We start from the raw sequence: 22762 nt of genomic DNA, 5'->3' as shown, positions 1-22762 counted from the left end.
CAGTGGGGCTGATAATATACCAGCAGGGAGAACCCAAGTTACAGCTGAATTATATGAACAGATGATAAGGATGCCAGTTAAATGAACCACCCTAGCTAATTGAATAAGATCCAACATAGCAATAATATTGGTAGCAAAGAAACCAGACACTGCAATTAAGAAGTAATTAAAGAAGGTATTCCTGACATGAAAGCCAGTTTATTTGTGGCTCTTGAGAGGGGCCTTTCGACAAGAGACAGAGGAAGCAGACACATTGTTCTCAGAGGGTGGAGGGCTAGACTGAGAAATTAATTTACCTTTCAGAATTGTGTCAGCTAATTTCCTGTGTCTAAAGTTAATGTCCTGATTAGAAAAGACTGGGCATCCTGGCAGATGGATGGAACTCTCCCTGCACGTGGGATGAAATACGGCGCTCGGATCCCCCAAACCCTCCATAGTTTTTTTCCAGCTGGAGTTGGGATGCAGCCTGAGTCTGTACACAAAGGCAAGGTCCTCAGCCAGCGTAACCTGTGGTTCCCCATCTGTGTTGAGTTCCACACGGTTAAGAAGAGGAGAGAGTGTTGCTAACCGATCTCAGGCCAAGATTGTTAAACAAGAGGAGCCACGAAAACATGGCTGAATGCTCTTACCTCAATTTCTAAGAAGCCTAGTGAACATCACAGTAACCATCATAAATAATATTTGTTCCATCTTTTATATTTTCCATGCCTAAGTGTTTTATATGCTCCTATCACAAATGACTAGATGTGAGCACTCATTATTCCCATTTATAGACTTGGAAACAGATTCAGTTAAAACTTGTGCAAAAGCACATCATTGGGAAAAGCCAAGATTCCAACACAGGTCAATCTGACTTCAGAGCCTACACTCTTATCCATCCCACGATACGGCCCACAGCCTTGTAGGCGCGGAGGAGCTGAGATCAGTGAGATTAAACCACTGACATTGCTTATAACAGAGTCTCCCCCAGATGAAACTGACAGACATTTCACTCTGGTTCTCCAGGAGTTCTTTCCAGAAAAGAAGTTCTTTCCAGAAAAGACAATCCAATCCTGGTGATAAGAGATCCATGCTGGTCTTAACAGAGAACTCAGCCTCTGTAGCTATTCCCAGACCCAGCTGCAAAGAATGGGACAATAAGTGGAAGAGGTCTGCTAGGGATATGGCACGTGCTTACACACCCACACCCACACACACACAATCACTCACTCACTTTCCCAGCCAGAGGTAGTTCTTTATTTATAACGCTCCTCTCAGATGTGCTACTTAAGCAAATCAGAAAAAGCAAATATTCCCAGTGGTCAAAACCTGATCAAGAAACCCACTCCGCTGCCAGGGAAGAGAAGCTCAACAAACTGACCCTCAGGGGATTCTTCAGGCTTAAACCAAAGGCCAACGCACGGTGCTGCTAGAGATCCTTTCCTCCGTGATCACCCTCTCTTCTCTAGATGGTCACCCTCCTCTCTTCCCTTTTATTGTGCTATCTTGTTGCTCTTCTAAGCTGTACCCCAAGAGAAGTCAGAAATTGAATACACTCATATTCAGAATGTAATTTACGATGCTCAACTTCATCTAGTTTGCTGGATCTTCATCAAATGTAATGATGTATCAAAATACAGTTATTACAACCAATTATATTAGTTTGCTAGGGGTGCCACAAATAAGGACCACAGACTGGGTGGCTTAAACAACAGAAACATATTCCCTCACAGTTCTGGAGGCCAGAAGTCCAAGATCAAGGTGTCGGCAGGGTTGGTGTCCTCTAGGAGGCCTCTCTCCTTAGTTTGTAGACGGCCGACTTCTCCCTGTGTCTTCACTTGGTCTTCCCTCTTTCATGTCTGTGTCCTAATCTCCTCTTTTTATAAGGACACTAGTCATATCGGATTAGGGCCCACCCACCCTAATGACCACATTTAAACTAATTATCTCTTTAAAGACTATATCTCCAAATGAGGTGATATCCTGAGGTATTAGGAGTTAGGACTTCGACATATTTTTGGAGGGACACAATTCAGCCCATACACAAAGTGAGATTTATATAACGGTCTGACTCAATTTTTTTTGAGTGAAACTATGTATCCTTTGACCAACACCTCCCTCCCGCCAGCCTCTGGTAACCACCATTATATTCTCTGCTTCGGTGAATTTGACTATTTCAGATTCCTGGTATAAATGGTATTGTGTAGTATTTGTTTTTTTGTATCTGGCTTATTTCACTTAGCATAATGTCTTCCAAGTTCATCTATTTTGTAGCAAATGGCAGGATTTCCTGATTTTTTTTTAATGGCTGATTTGTCTTCCATTGTACGTAACACCACATTTTCTTTATCCATTCATCTGTCAATGGACATATCTTTGCTATTGTAAATAATGCTGCAATGAACATGGGAGTGCAGATATCTGAGATCCTGATGTTAATTCTTTTGGGCGCATACCCAAAAGTGGGATTGCTGGAGCATATGGTAGATCGATTTTTAACTTTTTTGAGGTGATTCCATACTGTTTTCCATAGTGGCTATACCAATTTACCTTCCCACTAACAATGTACAAGAGTTTCCTTTTTACCACATCCTCGTCAACACTTGTTATATTTTGCTTTTTTATTAATAGCCATCCTAACAGGTGTAAGATGCTATCTCATTGTGGTTTTGATTTGCATTTCCCTGATGATTAATGATGTCCTGTACCATTTCATATACCCATTGGCCATTTGTCTTTGGGGAAATGTCTGTTCAAATCTTTGGTCTATTTTTTAATCAGGTTGTTTGGTTGTTTTTTGTTTGTTTGTTTTGGGTTAGTTTTTTGTTGTTGGTGGTGGTGGGTTTTTTTTTGCTATTGAATCGTAGGAGTTCCTTATATATTTTGAATATTAACCCTTTATCAGATATATGGTTTGCAATTATTTTCTTCCAGTCTGTAGTTTGTCTTTTCACTTTGCTTATTGTTTCCTTTGCTGTGAAGATGCTTTTTAGTTTGATGCAGTCCCATTTGTCTATTTTTGCTTTTGTTGCCTATGCTTTTGGTGTCATATCCAAGAAATAATTGCTAAGGTCAATGCTAAGAAGTTTTCCCCCTATGTTTTCTTCTGGAAGTTTTATAGTTTCAGGTCTTATGTTTAAGTCTTTAGTCTATTTTGAGTTGATTTTCGTATATGGTGTGAGATAAAGGTCCATTTCATTCTTTTGCATGTGGATATCCAATTTTCCCAACACCACTCACTGAAGAGATTATCCTTTCCCCATTGTGTAGACTTGCCCCCCACCCCCTCTTCAAAGATCAGTTGACTGTAAATGTGTGGGTTTGTTTCTGGGCTCTCTATTCTGTTCCATTGGTTGATATGACTCCATTTTTGAAGTTTGACTGCTGGTAGATTTCAAATTCCACCCCTGTCTCTTCCCGTTGAGCCCCACATTTGGACAAGCTGATAAGAAAGCCTGGGTGCTCCCTCCTTTGGCTCCAGAAGGAAGTTCAAGTCCCACACAAGTCCCAGACCACACAAGTTCAAACCACAGGCCCAGCCTTTAACCATAATAAAGGGCAAACCAGTCTCCCTTTCCTCTCTCTCCAGCCACTGTTTTTTTTTTTTTAGTTTAAGTTTATTTATTTATTTATTTTTTAACATCTTTATTGGAGTATAATTGCTTTACAATGGTGTGTTAGTTTCTGCTGTATCACAAAGTGAATCAGCTATACATATACATATATCCCCGTATCTCCTCCCTCTTGCGTCTCCCTCCCAACCTCCCTATCCCACCCCTCTAGGTGGTCACAAAGCACCGAGCTGATCTCCTTGTGCTATGCGGTCTCAAGCCACTTTTGTACCAACTTGGGTACTTGCTCTGCTCTTCCCCAAAAGTTTCATTACATGAGTAATAAATCTTTAAATACTTTTTGGTGTATGCGTGGTGTCATCAGCCTCAACATCCAAACCAAATTTCACGTGGAGTGGGGTTTCATCCTGTTCCTGCCGGATGGCCACGACAGTCCACTTACATTTAACTAAGATAACACTCGTAAAGTCAACTATATTACCCATAATAGTAACACAAAAATAATAAAAACATAGCTATTTTGATAGATGTCAAAAAGCAATGTCTTTTTGACAAAACGTAAATATCTAAAAACAATAGGAATGGAATATTCATTTCTTTACATGATAAAGAATACATATTTAAAATGGATTCAGCATTATACTTGATGGAAGGTACTAACATCACTCCTCTTTTAAAATATAGGAACAAAGCCAAGATATGGCCTATCACCACTCCTACTTAATATAGCACCTGTGCCAGTTAGTAAGCCATTGTCTCTCAGCCCTAAATCGACTTTTCTTTGTGCTGCTCTGTGAGATGTAACATCTCTCCTTTGCCACGTGGCTCCATGTTAGGTGTTATCAATAGGAGGTAAGATAGGAGACTGAAAGATAGACTTCCCCTAGTGCTCCTATTGACAGAGCCAGGCATGGAGTTGCTGGCAAAGTGGAAACGTGGTTTTCAGAGTCCTAGCTGCAACATCACAGAGTATGAAAGGGTGATTTTTGCGCTAATAGACAATAACTCAGTAACTGGCACAGGTCTCTTCAGCCTGTTCCTCCAGCACGCTGAAGTGAATTATTACCTTGCCCCAGTTGGGTTTTTTGGTAAAGAAAAACCCACAGACAGAAGTTACTAAGAAGACCATACTCCTGAAAATAACAACCATAATAACATCCTTCACGTAAAGACTTTCCTTGATCTGCGTTTATACTGCTCCACTTGGCTGTTCTTCTACACAGACGAAGTCAATTTGTAGTTGGAGAAAAGCCTTGTAATGGTATTAAAACCCTCTAACTCGCTCTCCAATTCCCAAATACTTAGGGGTTATGTCAACATGATAGGATGCTATAAAGATATTAAAATGACAAGTGTGCTAACTAACGTCAGTACATGGACATGTTTACATAAAATAAAAAGATGAAAAAACCCAAAACAGAACTTATTAGGTGTATCTTACTTATTACAATGTAAAGTTTATAAGTGTACATAAAAGGATTTGAAATAAAATTGGAATTATTTATTTATTTTTCATAAATTTATTTATTTTTATTTTGTTTATTTTTGGCTGCGTTGGGTCCTCGTTGCTGCGCGCGGGCTTTCTCCAGTTGTGGCGAGCGGGGGCTACCCTTCATTGCGGTGTGCGGGCTTCTCATTGCAGTGGCTTCCCTTGTTGCGGAGCACGGGCTCTAGGCGCGCGGGCTTCAGTAGTTCTGGCACGTGGGCTCTAGAGCATCGGCTCAGTAGTTGCGGCGCCCGGGCTTAGTTGCTCTGCGGCATGTGGGATCTCCCCAGACCAGGGCTCGAACCCGTGTCCCCTGCATTGAAGGGGGATTCTTAACCACTGCACCACCAGGGAAGCCCTAAAATTGGAATAATTTAAATAAAGTTGGAATAATAGCAAGTGCAGTTTAATGCTACATTACGGTTTTCTTCCTATAAAGTCACACAAGTTCATAATAGTTTCTTTCTTTTTAAATAACTTTTTTTCCCATAAATTTATTTATTTTATTTATTTTTTTTTGGCTGCGTTGGGTCTTCGTTGCTGTGCGCAGGCTTTCTCTAGTTGTGGCGAGCGGGGGCTACTCTTTGTTGCAGTGCGCGGGCTTCTCATTGCGGTGGCTTCTCTTGTTGCGGAGCACGGGCTCCACGCACATGGGCTCAGTAGTTGTGGCTCACGGGCTTAGTTGCTCCACAGCATGTGGGATCTTCCTGGACCAGGGCTCAAACCCGTGTCCCCTGCATTGGCAGGCAGATTCTTAAAAACTGCGCCACCAGGGAAGCCCCGTAATTGTTTCTTAAAAGATATGAGAATATTTGCTCGTTTACATTTCTCAGACTGCCTTCCTCTCTGATCTTAATGTTCCTTTTAATTTGTTTTTTTAAAAATCTTCTTTGAACAAATGAAGTAATATTGATTTTGTCTGACCTATACTCACAGCTTTTAAAACAAATCTTGCTTTCACAGCTGCTTATTCTAATATTAACAGGCTGAGTGAAGTTTGCCCTCTGAATTAATTCTCAAAATAAAGTAAGATTGAGATGCATAATGAAGAAAAATGAACTATAAAAACGAGGACTCTCCAACATACAATGAATTGTTCTTTCCCCTCTTTTTTTTTTGTTTTATAAATTTGTTTATTATTATTTATTTTTGGCTGCATTGGGTTTTTTTTTGCTGCATGCGGGCTTTCTTTTTAGTTGAGGCGAGCGGGGGCTACTCTTTGTTGCAGTGCACAGACCTCTCATTAAGGTGGCTTCTCTTGTTGCGGAGCATGGGCTCTAGGTGTGTGGGCTTCAGTAGTTGTGGCACATGGACTCAGTAGTTGTGGCGCACGGGCTTAGTTGCTCCACAGAATGTGGGCTCTTCCGGGACCAGGGCTCGAACCCATGTCCCCTGCATTGGCAGGCGGATTCTTAACCACTGCGCCACCAGGGACCCCCTCCCCTGTTTTTAAAAAGAAATAGCATTACCTGACTTTGTCCTGCTCTGTGCAGAATGAGACATGATTCAAGTAGTTTGTGTGCCTGATGATAATACAAAGCTGAGAGGAAAGGAAAAACCTCCTCTGATGAAAATGTTTTCCTTTAATGGGAAACTTACCGTCTCTGGTTGCAGAAAAGGAAGAGAGAAAACAGCCAGAAATATTCAGTTTTCTCTGTCATAAACGTGCCTTTTGGGAATGGTCAAGGTATCCCAAGGAATGAGACGCGGAGCAAAAGATTATTGAATTAGAATGACCTCAACTTCTCTTTTATTGAGCTCAAGGTCATCTAATAGCTGTTCTCACAACCATCCTCTTCTCCTCATCACATCTTTTGTTCTTCTCTTTATTTTTTCCCATCCATATTAAAGGAAGATTATTCTAAAACCTCAATTCAATATAACAGCTATATACAAAGTAATTACCATGTGCAAGATATTCCAAATTCTGTAAAAAATTCCTCTTGCCGTGACTTCCCTGGTGGTCTTGGTGGTAAGACTCCGCACTCCCAATGCAGGGGTCCCAGGTTCGATCCCTGGTGGGGGGAACTAGATCCCGAATGCCTGCCACAACTAAGAAGTCCGCACACGGCAACTAAAGATCTCGCATGCTGCAACTAGGACCCGGTGCCAAAATAAATAAATAAATAAATAAATAAATAAATATTTTTAAAAAATTCCTCTTGCCTTTTAAACTAGCTGGAATGTATTATGTTATATGCAAAGTAATTCTGACTAATGTATGTGCCTTTTTTATTCATTTATTTTTTAATCGAAGCATAGTTGCTGTACAATGTTATATAAGTTACAGGTGTACAAAATATAGTGATTCACAATTTTTAAAGGTTATACCTATACATGCTTATTTCTTATAAAACAAAGTCCAAATTTCTAAGAAGTGCACTCAAAGTTCTATATAATCTAGACATAGCTTACCTTTTCAACCTTATTTTTTATTGCTTCTTAACTGAAATTTTTTTCTCCAAACAGCCTGGCGTACTCTGTATTCTTAAACACATCCTGTTCACTCCATGACCACACCTCTGCTCATTTAAATATCATCTTCACGTCACTTTCTCTCTTTAAATCCCATCCATCCTTCAAAGCCTACTTATCTCAAAGCTCCCTTTTATGACAGAGACAACCCTTCTTTTGATGATTTATAGAACTTCCTGTATGTGCAATTACTTTGGCATTTGTCATGTACTCTCATGAACCATTATTCATTAAAACATTTTTAAATGTATGTGAATAAAACTGTAAGATCCTCGGGGTCAGAAAACACCTCTTTTGCTTGTTTGTGCTCTGAAGGAGACGCAGAAATGCTTTCTGATTATTCACTACCGACGGTGGGCCACTTCCAAAACTTATACCCAAAGAGAAAGTTACACTTTTACCCAAGGAAATAAAATATAACCCTTATATTCATTCACTAAAATGGGTTTACTGAGCACGTTCTGTAACAGGGGAGAACCTTTTGTATTCTATTACAAGTTAATCACTAAAGGGATGTTACCTATAAACATAAATTATACATAACGGCCCATCTCTGGGAACACTGCCTCCCAGGTAATGGGCATGAAGCTAAAATACTTTTGTGTAGCTCATAGGAAACATCGTGACCAGGCCCACCTGTGAATGCCTGCAGGGAGGAAAACATTAACATGTCCCCTCTGGAGGCTGACCAGAGCCAGGAAATGTGTGACTTTACTCCCTCCCTTTTTAGTATGAAAGAAGCATGAATTCTTGCTCAGGCAAGACAGTTCTTTGGGACATGAGTCCACCATCCTCTCGGTCTGCTGGCTTTCCAAATAAAGTCTCTATTCCTTGTCCCAGCAACTCGTCTCTCAATTTATTGGCCCGTCGTGCGGCGAGCAGTACAAGCTTGGACCCGGTAACAATTCTATGTGCCAGGTACCGGTGATGAGACACAGTAGGAACCTGGCCCTGCAGACCCACAGCCATCAGTGGTGACACAAATGGGTCACTGGGAGCTGAACCCAGAGCCCAGGTCACAGGGCACACGGACTGTCACGGGAGAGGAGAGCACGTATGCGCGGAGCTGACAGAGGGAGAGGACAGTCTGGAGCTAAAGGCCGTCACGTGCAGGCCAGTAGCTCCATTCTGTGAAGACTCCACCCGTGTTGGGGCTTTAGCGGGGATAGATATACAGCACTGCTTTCTTCCACTCCAGAATCTGAATTCAACTGAGAAATAGACACAGGACCGAGACTGAAGGAGATGAGGACATGGCCTAGACTTGTGGCAAGTGGGATGCTCTCAGCCCCCTGAACTGAATTTACTCGACCCTCGGCTGGCCTCACCTGCAGACAGAATCTGCCCTGCTGAGCTTACTGTGCACCAGAAAGCAGGCCAGGATCTGAGGCGAATTAACCTCCAGCCAGGTGAGAATTTGGGGAAAAACAGAAAAGGTATAGTCCCAGACTCTATATGGGGCTAAAAACCACTGATGCATAATGTCATCTCCTCACTCTTCTCTGGGCCTCTGGGGAGTCAGGGAGGTGACCTCTGGCAAAATGTTACCATCTCGAGAGGAACTGGGAGTGGGAGAAAGCCACGAAGGGTGGTGTCCTGTGAAATGCTGAATGGTTTGGGTTTAAATACCAGTTCTGTCGTTCATTCACTGTAATTCTGTAAATAACAGAGTGTCATTTCCCTCATCTATAAAATGGGAATCTTACAAGGTTTTTATATGGTTTATTACTAATCAATATTTTTGATACTGAAATCCTCAAAAATGGGATTGAATTTGATTCAACTGACCTCAAAAAATGTTTTCAAAATTTTTATTTTAAAGATTCCTTTTGGGTCTCTAACTTACCTTCTGATTAAGTAAACAATTTCTTCTCTACTAATAAAGAGATGAAAGCTATCTTTCATTGCAAAGTGGATATTGTACAGATTAGTTAACATGAAGCTTATGTGTTCCAGCTTAGGGGAAAGGGTAAAAACACATCTAGTTAGATTTAATTTCTTCTTCGAACCTGACAAAATATCAAAATTTGGGAGGAGTTGGGTTGGGGAGAGTTGATAGTTGATAAAATATGTTTTAAATTATAGAAGCCCAAAGGCCTCATGTGTTTGTTCAGACTTCATCTGGTAACACTGAGTGTGCATTTCAGACATTTTGACACTTTATTTCATCAAAGGGATGCATAGTCCTTCTCAGTGACATTGAACTTCAAGGGTATAATCATTCTACATGTGCCCCACCCTCTTGTGTTAATTACTGTGATGAACTGTCTTGCTCTAAGAGGTGATATTTCTTTAATTTTCATTCCAGCAGAGAAACATGAAACTACCCATTTAAGAGCAAGGAGCATTTTGTAAACAGAACTTAATATTTGTTTTTTATTCAAGTAGATACTATAATACAATTTCAATAAACAATCTCTAAATTAAAATGTCACTTTTTTGGATATTTTTATTTTTGTTTTTTAATTTAATTTAATTTTTAAAATTTTAAAATGCTACTTTAACTCCAGGGAAATAAAGCAGCTTGAAAATCAATAAATAAAAGGTGATTTGAAAACCAGGAAAAGAATGACATTTTATCAAAAATGATAATCAAATTGGCCAAAAGCCAGCTAGTCATCTTGACTATTTATTCCTGGAATTTCCATTTGCTATAGTTTTGTAAGGGTTTGTCTCCTTATTTTTGGTGGTATTTATTCCAGAGTTTCTAAAATTGGTGATATGTTGGTTGAAAAATTGATGGCATAAGATCCTTATTTTCTTCAACAAACTCCATTGACCATCATGTGATCTCATATAACCACAAAAGACATTCCTCTAAAGCAGGAAACAGTCATATGAATTGGGACTATCCAGAGAAAGACAGAGGCCCTGCATCCCTTCCATTTTTATGATGTACTTAAAATAAAAACAAATAATAATAAGCATTCTCAAAGCAGGATTCTCCAAGTTGTGGTATATTTTGAATGTTTACATTTAACCATGGGAGTGGCATGAGGGAAACCTTTTTTTAATCCTGTCAGTGTCTCTGTAGTTATTTGTAGAGATTATTCAGAGACAACTCAGGACAGCTGAATCTGAGGCCACGTGTAAATTAGGCCCTGATGCGCACAGACAATACAGGAGATCGGCCCTGGTCTTCGTGGCTGCTCCTGGAAGAAAGATACACAGTTTTCTGGTGACTGGAGAGCTCTGAGTCCATGTTTACATGGGCCAAGATAAATGAGATGTGAGATGAGTATCTGGCTAATTCTAACACCTCCCCTAACTCTGCTTTTAAAGGCAAAGCAAGAGGCTCGAGCCTAAATTAGGGGAACTGGATGAGGAGCCAGGACAACAGCTGTCGCCCTGCCCACATCACGCCTCTAGCCCCGGCCAGCAGCAATTGCTGTGGGGCTCCCAAAGCCACACCCATCCTCCCCACAGGTTGTCCTCCCTCACCCACTAGAGTTCAGGGCACCAGAGACCCCGTCGCCCTGAGGCTGGAGCCACCCCATGGTCCCTACTCAGCCCAGGCAGAAGGTCATGGGATTTGGGGGACGAGGGACAGCTCTGGCTGGATTTGAGTCCTGTCTCCCGAACACGTGGCCTTGGTTACTTCATACCTAAATTTCAGTTTCCTTTTTTTTTTTTTTAATTTATTTATTATTTATTTTATTTTTGGCTGCATCGGGTCTTCGTTGCTGCGCACGGGCTTTCTCTAGTTGCAGCGAGCAGAGGCTACTCTTCGTTGTGGTGTGCGGGCTTCTCATTGCGGTGGCTTCTCTTGCTGCAGAGCACGGGCTCTAGGCGCGTGGGCTTCAGTAGCTGTGGCACGTGGGCTCAGTAGTTGTGGCGCACGGGCTCCGTTGCTCCGCAGCATGTGGGATCTTCCTGGACCAGGGCTCGAACCCATGTCCCCTGCATTGGCAGGCAGATTCTTAACCACTGCACCGCCAGGGAAGCCCTAAATTTCAGTTTCCTAATCTGTAAAATGAGGATAAGCACAATGGTAGCCAGCTCACGGAGCTGAGATGATTAAACATGAATTAACTGTCTAGCTCCTTGTAAGTGTCCTCTCAAAGGCAGTAATTAGGGGTGAGAGACCCACAACTAGTCTCCACGTTCATTGATGATTCTTGCCTAAATCAATTATTCGTATGATAGTTGCAAAATGGTAATTTTCTCAGTCCACCGTTCTCTCTAAATTTATTAGTGGCATTAGATGACCTTTCCCTTCTTGCTCATGTGCTTTTTTGTTTGTTATTTAATCAGTATGAACTAATGGAGTCTCATTTTACTTAGTGGGTAATAGCCCATTCTTATCACTGTTACTCTACTTTCCCAGCTCTTGGTCAGTGGGAGCTCCTCCTTTCTGGTTCCTGTGTCCTTTCAGCAGCTCCTGCCCGCACCTCATGTTTTGAGCACTTCTTTATTTTATAGCCTAACAAAGCATTTCAGGTTCATCTTGTACTTTCCTTGTCTCAGCCTTGCCGTCAGCCATTTTTTCAAGAAGCTCTGATTCTTTTTGGTGGAAAACAGTATTTAGAATCCAACATCTGGGCACTAGATGCGTTCATTGCTTTTGGGGTGTCACTGTTTCCAGGCGCTTTCAGCAGACAAAACTAGAGAATACGCACACACACACCCACAAATATAACTATATTTTCATCTTTTAAAACCACGAGTTCATGCTAATGCTCCCATTCTCGTCCAGCTCGAGGGATTCTTAGCCTTCTGCATTTCCATATTTGTTTGTCATGACGTTATCAATACTTGTACTCGTTTGTTCACCTACTATATGTAGAAAGCTGTTTCAGAATTGCTAACTCACATCACTGCTGAAACAAACCCTACAAATAGAGTTTGAGATTTGTCTGCAATTGGTTTTGTCTCTATAGTAAAAACGCTGTGTTCGAAAAATTCTTGGGAGAGAGTGAGTTTTATGATATGTGAATTATACCTCAATAAAGACATTTAAAAAAAATTTACATGGGTTAGTTGCCCTCTCCTTCAGCATGGCTATGCTCTCCATTTTAAATGCAATTAAGTTGATTTGCTTCTGTTTGTATTCCATTTTAGAATTTTTTTTCCTTCTCTATCTTATTGACATTTAATTTTGGAGTATATAAACAAGAATGTGGTTCTAAAAGCCCATACTCTACGAAAAGGTATACTCAGAGGTGTGAATTCTCATCCCCTTTCCTTCCACTCAACTCCTTTCTACCCCAATAGGTGACTAGTCTCATTAGTTTCTGCTCCACCTGTCCTGTTTCCTTTTTACAATAATAAACTGGTGGAGATCTCTGTTACTATCTATCTATCTATCTATCCATGCATCCACCCATCTCTCCATTATCTTCCATACACAAAAGATAGTAAAGTGTACTCTTTGTCCTTCGATTTTTTTCCTCTGCTTAACAATGTAATCTTGAAATCACGTTACATCGGTTTATAGAGATCTTCTGTATTCTTTTCTCATAGCTGCATAGTACTCCATCGTGTGGATATTCCATCACTTAGAGTTTGTCTTTTGCATCACTTAGAGTTTTAATGGATTTTCATGTCTCATTGGATCCTTGTAATAACCCTGTGAGATGGGCAAAATGTGTGTCATTATTCCCATCTTGCAGTTGAGAAAATAGAGATTCCGAGAGGTGACAGAGGTGAGTAATAACGGAGTGGGGTCTAGAAACAGACATCGGAGTTCAAGGGCAGCAGCTCTCCCAGTACACTGTGCTGGTGGCCTTCAGACCTCTTAATCCTGCGTGTGATGGGGAAACTCAGGCTTTGTGGAAATCTGGTCTGGAACAGTGACCACTATTCATATCATGTCTCTAGGTTTAATGATAATAATAACATAATGTGTTCTGAGTTCCAAACAACTACTTCAAAACAAAATTTTTTAAAATGACCTGTATCAGGACCCTGGCATACTTAAATTCGGTAATTTGAGGAGAGTTCATAAAGGACCTTGATGTCAGAGGAAATGGAAATTAAAACAATAATGAGATACCCTTTCCTAATCATCAAATTGGCAAAAATTAACGAGCCCTACCAGAGCGAGTGTTGGAGAAGGTATGAAAAAATAGCAATGCTTGTGTACAGTGATGAAAGTGCACCTACAGTCACTTTAGAGAACAGTTGGCAGTATCTTGTAAATTTAAAGCTATGTGTAGTTTTAATGTAACAACATGTAGTGGATTTGTCGTTGCTATTTTATTTATTTATTTTTTATTTATTTAGGCTATGCCACGCGGCTCGCGGTATCTCAGTTCCCCGACCAGGGACAGAACCCAGGCCATGGCAATGAAAGCCCAGAATCCTAACCACTAGGCCACCAGGGAACTTCCCTTATTGCTGCTATTTTAAATGAATTAATAAATTTAAAATTTGTCAGTTTTTATCTATAATATGATAAATATTAACAGCTCTAGCACACGTAAACAAAACCTCTTTGGGGTCCTAAATAAACTCATGAATGTAAAGGGGTCTTGAGACAAAAATGTTTGAAAACTGTTTCTTGATGAGTTGTAAGAGTTGTGGGGAGTTCTTTATACTTTCTGGATACGAGTCCCTTATCAGATATATTATTTGCAAATCTTTTCTCCCATCTGGAAATTATCTTTTTACTTTTCTTTTAAAATTAATTAACTAATTTATTCTTGGCTGCGTTGGGTCCTCGTTGCTGCGCACAGGCTTTCTCTACTTGCGGCGAGCAGGGGCTACTCTTCGTTGTGGTGCGCGGGCTTCTCATTGCTGTGGCTTCTCTTGTCACAGAGCACGGGTTCTAGGCGTGCGAGCTCAGTAGTTGTGACTCTCGGGCTCTAGAGCGCAGGCTCAGTAGTTGTGGTGCACGGGCTTAGTTGCTCCGTGGCATGTGGGGTCCTTCCCAGACCAGGGCTCGAACCCGTGTCCCCTGCATTGGCAGGCGGATTCTTAACCACTGTGCCACCACGAAAGTCCTGTCTTTGGTTACATCACTATTCAGTGTTTACATTATTATGTATATGTAAATATATTTTCTGCTGAGCCAAGAGATATACTGTTATTGTTTCCTTTCTTGTTAAAAAGTCTGCTTTTCTCAGAGTTAGCAGTAGCCTAATTTAAATTGTTGCTGTTGTTTCCTTTTCTTGAACTCATGCTGACATCTTTCCACACCCTTCAATGGCCTCCATTTCTACAAGACCAAACCTGGGGCTTCCCTGGTGGCACAGTTGTTAAGAATCCGCCTGCCAATGGAGGGGACATGGGTTCGAGCCCTGGTCCGGGAAGATCCCACATCATCCGTGGAGTAACTAAGCCCATGCACCGCAGCTACTGAGCCTGAGCTCTAGAGCCCGCGAGACACAACTACTGACCCCGTGTGCCACAACTACTGAGCCCACGCGCCACAACTACTGAGCCTGCGTGCCTGGAGCCCGTGCTCCGTGACAAGAGAAGTCACCACAACGAGAAGCCCATGCACCGCGATGAAGAGTAGCCCCCGCTTGCTGCAACTAAAGAAAGCCCACGTGCAGCAACAAGGACCCAAAGCAGCCAAAAATAAATAAATTAAAAAAAAAAAAAAAGAAGACCAAACCTGTCTGCTAATCTATCCATTCCTCTCGCTTTCTAGAGAGACATTGCTTTGGGCATCTGTTCCCTACACCAATCCACACTTCCTGCTCCCTAAAAATGATTCTGCCCAAACCTCCACAGCACTCTGCCTGCTGACACACGTCCTAGCAGTGCAGCAGCATTTTTTCTGTGGAGATGCTCCTCGGCTGGCTGGCCCTCCCCTTCATAATCCCCGAGGATCACCATGACCTCTCTCTCCTCTTAGTTCTCTCATTTCCTGGATCCCACTTCTTTCTCTTTTAATTTATTCTCTCATTTTGGTGGAGTAGAGATTCCAGTAGCTTCCTGAGAAAATGCATGGGAGGTAAATTATTGTTTATCTTTAAATGAGTAAAAAATGTCTTTATCTCCACCCTCATATAGATAGTTTGGCTGGGATTAGAACTCACGTTTAGAAATTGTTTTCGCTCAGCACTTTGAAGGGATTTCTCCTCTGTCTTCTGGTTTTCAGTGCTGCTTTTGAGAAGTCAGTGCAATTCTCATGTGGCATCTGAATCCTCCTGCCCCATCTTGTCTCTTCAGAAGTCTTTATGATCTTTTTTTTTTTTACACTTGATACTGTGAACTTTCATTATAATATGTCTTATTCTGGGTCTTCTCGTCATGCATTGTGCTGGATACCTGAGGAGTCCTTTAATTCTGGGGACTTGTGTTTCAGTTTGAGGAAATTCCCTCATATTGATTCTCTGATCATTTCTTCCTCACTCTTTTCTCTGTGGAATTCCTATTACTTAGATGTTGGACTTCCTGGATGAGCTTTAAAAATTTCACCTGTCTCTCTTCTCGTCCAGCTTTATCCCTTTATTTTACTTTAGAGGGTTTTTTCAACTTTAGCTTTCAATCCTTCCACTGACTTAAAAATTCTTTTGGCTATTTTTTTTTTTTTTATAAATTTATTTATTTTTGGCTGTGTTGGGTCTTTGTTGCTGTGCACGAGGTTTCTCTAGTTGTGGCGAGCGGGGGCTACTCTTCGTTGTGGTGTGTGGGCTTCTCATTGCGGTGGCTTCTCTTGTTGCAGAGCACAGGCTCTAGGCACGCAGGCTTCAGTAATTGCAGCACACGGGCTCAGTAGCTATGTCTCACAGGCTCTAGAGCACAGGCTCAGTAGTTGTGGTGCACAGGCTTAGTTGCTCCACGGCATGTGGGATCCTCCTGGACCAGGGCTCGAACCCATGTCCCCTGCATTGGCAGGCAGGTGCTCAACCACTGCACCACCAGGGAAGCCTTGGCTAACTATTTTTAATTTCCAAGGGATGAGGTCTTTCTTGCTCTCTAATGGTACCTCTAAATAAAATTTCTGTTCTTGTTTTATGGCTATAATATCTTTTCTCATCTCTCTCAGGATATTAACATTAACTCATATTAACATTGACTCGTTTCCTCTGAATTCTTTTTTTCTCTTGGTTTGTTTTAGCCTCTTGTTTGTTGAAATGTTTCCTCAAATGCCTAGAAATCCTTAAATCTCGTATTTAAGAGTGGGACACAAAAAAGCTGATTGGAAATTGTGTGTGTGAGTGTGCATGGAAATTGTGTGTGTGAGTGTGCATGTGTGGTATGTGCTTATGTGTCTGTGCATGGTGTATGTGTGTATTTTGTGGTATGTGTGAGTCTGTGTGGTATATGTTTGTGAGTGTGTGGTATGTGGTGTGTTTGTGTGTGTAACCGTGTGTGTGAGAGCGTATGGCGTGTATGTTTGTGTGTAATAGGTGTGAGCATGTGTGTCTGTGTATGGTGTGTGTGTCTGTGTTTAGTGTGTGTGTCTGTGTGTGGTGTATTTGTGTGTGTGGTATGTGTGTGGTGTGTGTCTGTGTGTGTTACGTGAGTGTGGGTGGTCGGTGTGTGTCTGTGTGTGTGTGTGTACCGGGGGCGGGCAGGATGGGGAGTAAGGCTTGTAGACTGTTGGGCCTCACGGTTATGTGATCAGGAAGCAAGCCAATTTTTTTTGCAGGGGAGAGTGGGGTTTGGGTTTGGGGTAACAGAAGTCTCCTGACTTTATCAAAGATGGATAATTTTCTATTTTTTTTTCCTTTTGGATGATTTTCAAGAGGAGAAGGAGGTGGGAATGTCTTTCAGTCATCTTAAGACAAGAGGTTTCTTGTCGAATTATTTCTACTGTTTCCCAAAGTAAGAAGACCAGCAAAAGAGGCCCAGTGGAAGAAAGTCATTACAAAAAGCTGTACATTTCTTTGGTGTTTCTTCTCAAGACTGTTAGTGTAAGTGACAGTCACACAACCAGTATAATGAGTAAATGCAGGATTTCGTCTTCCCGGGAGAGCAGTCTAGCACATTCCACAAACATTTCTTGACTAGAAATTGCTCTTTACTGTAGATGAAATGCCACTGGATTTTCAGTTATCTTGGAAAGAGTTCCATATTGTAGCGATAAGAGGTAGTATCCTTCTGGGTCTTTAAAATCTCAAACAAACTCCTAAAATTTAATGACACCTAAACATAGAGCGAAGAAGTTCTTGGAAAGTTAAGTATGTAAGGGCAGGAAAACCTCAAGAGCCAGTGTTCAAAATCATTGTCCCAAACAATTGATAAAAATTGGCAAACAAGCTGAAGGCCCGCGGAGGAGGCTGTGTAATTCGACACAGAGCTTGGAGACTAGAGAGCTGTGTCAGTGAGCCCTGGCACGCAGAATCAATTCCAATGCCAGCTTTCTATACAGGTTTTTAAATTATTTTGCTTGGCATAATAGTTTTTCTCAAAATGCTCCAAGAAATAGCATAATGTGTCTTCATATATCATCATGAATTAAATGTACCCAATTACTTATTTAAACTATTGCTTGGCCCTGTATATTCGTTTCATAGCTAATATCTGCATGCTTCACTGAGGTAATTTCATGTACTTAGTAAATCTGTGGTTCCCTTGCTATTTACAGAGTTTTAGCGCTGACTAAGAAATGTTTTAGAGCTTCAGACTCATACAAGTAAGAGTGACTTTTGCAGCTTTGTCTCAAACAAGCAAAGCAGATTCATGATATCTTTTCCTTAGTTATTCAAGGTGTCACTAAAGCTCCTATGTCCTTTATGGGGAGACTGTCCGAAGGCAGTATTACACTCTTAAAAAACAAAATGACGTAGTCTGAAAACTAAATTTTATAAAGGAAGGCCATTAAAATACTTTGAGCCACGAGATAAACACTTCACATATTATGTAGCCAGGATTCTGAAATGTGTTGAGATACTCTTTGGTAGAGGCTACACAATTTGGATTTGGAAGCAGATTAGGATTACTTCCCCAATATAACTGGCCCAGGGAAAATGGTATTTCCAAAAAAGCATGGAAACAAAAAGAAAGATTGTTTATCCAGCTCTTTCAATCGCACCCTTAAGAATATATCAAAGGCCCTTGTGCGATGTTTTTCTTTTTTATGTCTTTCTGCATTTCCACATACTCTGTAATGACTATGTATTTCGTTAATAGTTGCATCAAGATTAATGAATTCTGCTTGAAACCTTTACAATCCAAATTATATAAATGAAGTTATGGGAGTTTACAACAGTAAATATTTCTGAAACACCCACAGATAGTAAAACAAATTATTATCATCTAGGTCATAAGAGGAGAAAGTTCTTCTTCTGACATCTGTCCTACATTCTTCCATCCTCAATTATGCCATGATGTCCTAAAGGTAAATGTTAGAATCTTATCTCTCCAGACACAAGAGAGAACATGAGCATACTTGCTAGAAGATACCCTAAAATTCTGCCCCTCCCTCATGAAAATAGATGTTTCTCTTTTAACCATAATCTCTTAGAATTCATATTTCAAGGGTCAGACTCTGAACTATATTTGCAATTTTCCCCAGCTCTTTTCTTGGTGCAATTCCAAGTTGGCAGGAAAGGCTTTGCTTGTTAACTGCCAAGTAATTATTTCATCAGAAGGCTCACGAGAGAAAGAGTTTCTATTACCTTTACTTGTGAGGATGCACCTTCCAAAAAGATTCAGACTCATTACGCAAGAGATGGAAAAAGCCACAGATGCCCGTGATTTGACTTTGGCAGAAGCCCAAACGCTTTTGAGATGTTAGATTTTCCAGATGCGTAGCCTCGCAGAAGGAGATCTGCCAAATTTGGAGAGGCGTGCGTATTTTTGGTATATACAAACAGTGTTCTGTTCATAGGGGTAACAAAGTTGGGGGGAGTCCTATGTTGTAGGAAGAAGACTGACTTGTGAAATGCTTAGGTCTTGGACCTCTGTTGCAGACAGTATATATCATCTTGGATAAAGTCCCTAAATGAGAGCTCTGTGTCTTGGTTTTCTTTAATGTGAGTATATCAAAGTCCACTACTCTGATGCCTCTTTTTAGATATCATGAGGAAATAAGCACTGGATTAGGAGGCAGACACAGGCTCTGGTCCCATGTTTGTTACCTACTGTGGGGCAAGACATCTGAACTTTGAACTTCAGTTTCCTGATCTATAAAATGGTGATACTAATCCCTAGCTACTTAATAAGTTTCATAATCATGAGATAATATATGAAAAAGTATTCCACAATTTATAAAATGTTATAAAGCCTTAAGGTATTACTATTAGTAGTAAGCGTAATGTCTGTAAAGAAAATTTCAGTTGTGCAGAAATGTACGAATACCATTATTGTGCCATTTTATTAGTTATGCTATGAAACCTTGGGATTTCAGAGAGTTTCTTATACCATTCTACTGCTCCACTCAAGGTATTAACTCTGCAAAATGCCCTCCTTGGGGACTAGTATTTGTTGGTTTCCTCATCAGGGAGGGAGCGCCACATGGCCCAGTGGAAAGGGCACCTGACTTGGGAGCAGACCTCCTGGGCACCTGGGTTGGGATACAAACTACTTGTACGGTCTTTGGAAAGTCACTGAACCTTGATGTCCTTGTCTTGAAGTGAGAGATTGAACTAAATAATCTCTAAAGTCCTATCCGGTTGTAAAATTCTAGTATTTTATCTTTGTTTGAAGTATCAGTTGCTTTTGAGGGTTCACTAGAGTGATTCCGAGTCCCTGTGTCACATATCACAGTTGCACAGGAAGCCCTGAGCTACTTCGGTACAGGATTAGGAGGAGGTATTTGTGTTTTACTGCCCAGAGTTGACCCTGCACAACTGGGTGCCCACCAAGTAGAATATTCAACAGCCTAGGAGCCATCGTGAGATGAATAAACACCAGCGGTCCTGCCTGCAGGCCTAGCGAAGTATGCTTTGTTGCCATGGTGTTCCTGGGGCAGCTAATGTATAAACCTACACCAGGGGACCTGACTCCATTGCTTTAAAATCACCTCCTACTTTAGAGGAGAGTCCTAAGACCTTAATGTCCAGGGAATTAATGAATACATCAAGCATTTCTGAAAGTCAGATTTTATTTTGAACCAGTTCATAAACCAAAGGCATTCAACATGAAAAAAATACAGGTGTTTGAATTGGATGGACATTGATTTGAATCCTAGATTGAATTTACTAATGGGAGATATTAGGTAAATTGATCACTCTGAGCCTCAGTTTCTTCATCTTTAAAATGGGATAATAGCTACTTTGCAGATTTACCATACAGAAAATGCATTAAAATACCTGGTCCATACTAGGGACTCAATAAATGGTCATTGTTCTTCACTGATGAAAACATATTTCTAAAATTCTGTGATTAATTGCACAATTTAGCTAGGAGTGAGTCGGAAGGGTTTCAGAATGAAAAGGTATTTGCAAATTTTTTTCCCAGTTTTAAAGGTTTAAACTGTAAACAGAGCCTTTATAGAACGTGTTATTATTCCTTATATGTTAAAAGAGTAAAGAGATTTTTCTTTTTTACACATTATTTGATGTGTAGAATTTTTGTATACTTTAGAGGTTTTTTTTGCTTTTTTCCCCAATTTTCATTTTCTTTAAACTAACTTTCCCTATTGAGATATCTGAAAACCTAAATTATAACAGAGTCGATTCAGATTCCGTGGTGTGCTGGAGTTGGCTCACACCAGTGCCTGAGAGCTGTGTTTGCACTTGTGTTCCTAACTCTGCATTCAGTGGCATCTCGTTGATAGCTGAAATTGGCCACAGTGGGAGTATTTACACCACGGAAATCAGCAAACAGTATAAGTCAGGTCTCTTTAATTTTTCCAGAGTCAATTGTTAAACACTTACAAGCACACCACTGGATACAAAATTCCTGGAGTTCTTCATGTTTGGCTTTATTATTTAAAATGTAGGGACTTCCCTGGCAGTCCAGTGGTTAAGACTCCGTGCTTCCACTGCAGGGGGTGTGGATTTGATCCCTGGTCAGGGAATTAAGAGCCCGCGTGCCGCTCGGCACGGCCAAAAAATAAATAAATAAAAAATAAAATAGGGCTTCCCTGGTGGCGCAGTGGTTGAGAATCTGCCTGCTAATGCAGGGGACGCGGGTTCGAGCCCTGGCCTGGGAAGATCCCACATGCCACGGAGCAGCTGGGCCCGTGAGCCACAACTACTGAGCCTGCGTGTCTGGAGCCTGTGCCCCGCAACGGGAGGGGCCGCAATAGTGAAAGGCCCGCGCACCGCGATGAAGAGCGGTCCCCGCACCGCGATGAAGAGTGGCCCCCACTTGCCGCAACTGGAGAAAGCCCTCGCACGAACCGAAGACCCAGCACAGCCAAAAATAAATAAATAAATAAAAATTAAAAAGTAGCTATAAAAAAAAAATTAAAAATAAATAAATAAATAAATAAAATAAAATGGACTTTTCCAGATTGTTAATATTAGTCTCTCCTTGAAATAAGAGCAAGGACTTTGTTTTATTTACTGATGAATTCCAAACGTCTAAAACAATAAATATTCCAATAAATATGGGAAATAAGCAACTGTACTTTAATAGCATTTCCCCTATCACATACTTAAAAATTACTACTACTCTGAATCTCTTCAGATGTTCAAACTATCACAAAATTGAAGTTGAAATTTATCTTTCTAACGCATGAAAGTCCTAAGAGATTTTTCAGAAATAAATTGATTATCAAATGTCGACTCTCAGCATGCGGGATCTTAGTTCCCTGACCAGGGATCGAACCCAGGCCCTCGGCAGTGACAGTGCGGAGTCCTAACCGCTGGACCATCAGGGAACTCCCAATGCCAACTTCCTGTACAATGCAGCACATCTGTAAAAAATATAATGTTGAGTCTCACTGCATTTGGTAAGGTCTAGCTAAGTTATTCACAAAACAACCTCCAGATCATGTGAACACGTTGATCTATTAAGTAGAATTGTTTGGCATTATCTATCTAAATGCTAAATAGATGATTTTGACTTTGATATAATTGATAATAAGATGTTCTTCTAGGGAGTAATAAAGACTATATACAGCTTTTAGAAGCTAGTCCTGAGAAATAATAAGTCCCTGCTGTCAACTATAAAATGTGCTTGCCTTCATATTTTATGTGCAAAACTAAACTGATATACTTCTAATCAGACCTGATAAAGTGGAAATGGCAAAGAACAAACATTTTTGAGAGATATGAAGGATAAAAGAATTGACAAGAAAATGACAGATGGATTGGAGAATTTGGAAGGTGTTGTCAAAAAGTTGAGTTGGTATAAAGATTTCTTGAAAAGTGTAAAAGTGGAGGATTGGGAGTGTACTACCACTATTTGAAGAGGAAGATGAAGAGCCTGATTTTCGAAGTGTGAAGTTTCAGGTGTC

The 22762-nt window shown here is 40.8% G+C and overlaps 1 non-coding gene across 1 annotated transcript; it reads right to left on the bottom strand.

Annotated features, from left to right (window-relative positions):
* Positions 1 to 22110: 22110 nt before the first annotated feature.
* On the bottom strand, positions 22111 to 22183 carry TRNAD-GUC (transfer RNA aspartic acid (anticodon GUC)). Its single transcript has one exon. It is a non-coding gene; the product is annotated as a tRNA-Asp (tRNA).
* Positions 22184 to 22762: the final 579 nt, after the last annotated feature.

The sequence above is a fragment of the Eschrichtius robustus genome, chromosome 15, assembly GCF_028021215.1.
Source record: "Eschrichtius robustus isolate mEscRob2 chromosome 15, mEscRob2.pri, whole genome shotgun sequence".
NCBI lineage: Eukaryota > Metazoa > Chordata > Mammalia > Artiodactyla > Eschrichtiidae > Eschrichtius > Eschrichtius robustus.
The sequence above is the reverse complement of the archived record's forward strand: the minus strand, read 5'-3'. Positions and strand labels throughout refer to the sequence as shown.